The 962-nt window shown below is 67.4% G+C and overlaps 1 protein-coding gene across 1 annotated transcript in view; it reads right to left on the bottom strand.

Moving 5' to 3' along the window:
- EPB41L3 (erythrocyte membrane protein band 4.1-like 3) overlaps positions 1–962 on the bottom strand; it is a 215555-nt gene that overhangs the window by 213978 nt on the left and 615 nt on the right. The window lies entirely within an intron of this gene.

The raw sequence follows: 962 nt of genomic DNA, 5'->3' as shown, positions 1-962 counted from the left end.
GGCTACCAGGCCCGAGTTAGACGCGCTAAGGCAGTTCGGTGCTTAGCGGCCCCAACTCCGACTCGGGAGCGACAGGACGCTCTCCCCGGAGCGCAGAGCCGCCTCCGCAGCCTCCACCGTGGTCCTCACTGCCGCTGCGGGAAGTGAAATGCCCGGCGAGGGACGCTCTCTTGGATTTTGAAACACGGCCTCATTCGCCTCAGGGGCGCCCCGAATCCCCACCCGCACCCTCTGGCCAGATGACTTTCACCCCGGGATACCCCTAGTGGAGGGTGGAGCTGCAGCGGGAGGAGATGAGCCAGAGGCGCTGAGTTGCTGGGATGCAGCTGCGCGCCCCCCGCGGTGAGAGGGGGGGGGGGCCTTCGGCTCGGTCCGGCTGGGCTGGGGGAGCGGGATGCCGCGCCTCTGCCTCGCGGAGGATCACACACACACACACACACACACACACACTGCTGCCAGGACCACCTGCACTCCCCACCCCCCACGCCGCGAGCGGGACGCGGAGGTCAGGGAGCCACTGTTCACTTTAAGATTGCAGCTGAAACGCCCAGACGGAGGGAGAGGCGCTCCTCTTCCCAAGGCTCCCACATCCTAGGAGGCCTCCCAGTTTCCCCGAGCGAGCAACGTTCGGCTTCGGAGACTCCGCTCATTGGACAAGGGGTTCAAACTGCAGTGGGGCGAGGCTGGCTAGAGGAGCACTAGACAGCGAGCCCGCGCTCACCTCCGTTCTCAGCCAGAGAACTAGGCGGCACCGCTGCCTCCAGTGCACGACTAGGCGGCCGCCACGGCGCGCGCCGGCCAAGGCACGGAATCTCCGAATCCGCTGAGCAGCGGGCGCGGGGTGGAGGAGGGAGGGGGTAGAGGCCAGAGGGGCGGAGGAGGAGTTGCCGAAGCGGAGAGGGATGACGTCCTCCGGCGCCTGGGAATCGCAGGGACTGAAGATTCGTGCGCTCGCCGGCTAG

Source organism: Myotis brandtii, unplaced genomic scaffold (assembly GCF_000412655.1).
Source record: "Myotis brandtii unplaced genomic scaffold, ASM41265v1 scaffold276, whole genome shotgun sequence".
In the NCBI taxonomy this organism is placed as follows: domain Eukaryota; kingdom Metazoa; phylum Chordata; class Mammalia; order Chiroptera; family Vespertilionidae; genus Myotis; species Myotis brandtii.
The sequence above is the reverse complement of the archived record's forward strand: the minus strand, read 5'-3'. Positions and strand labels throughout refer to the sequence as shown.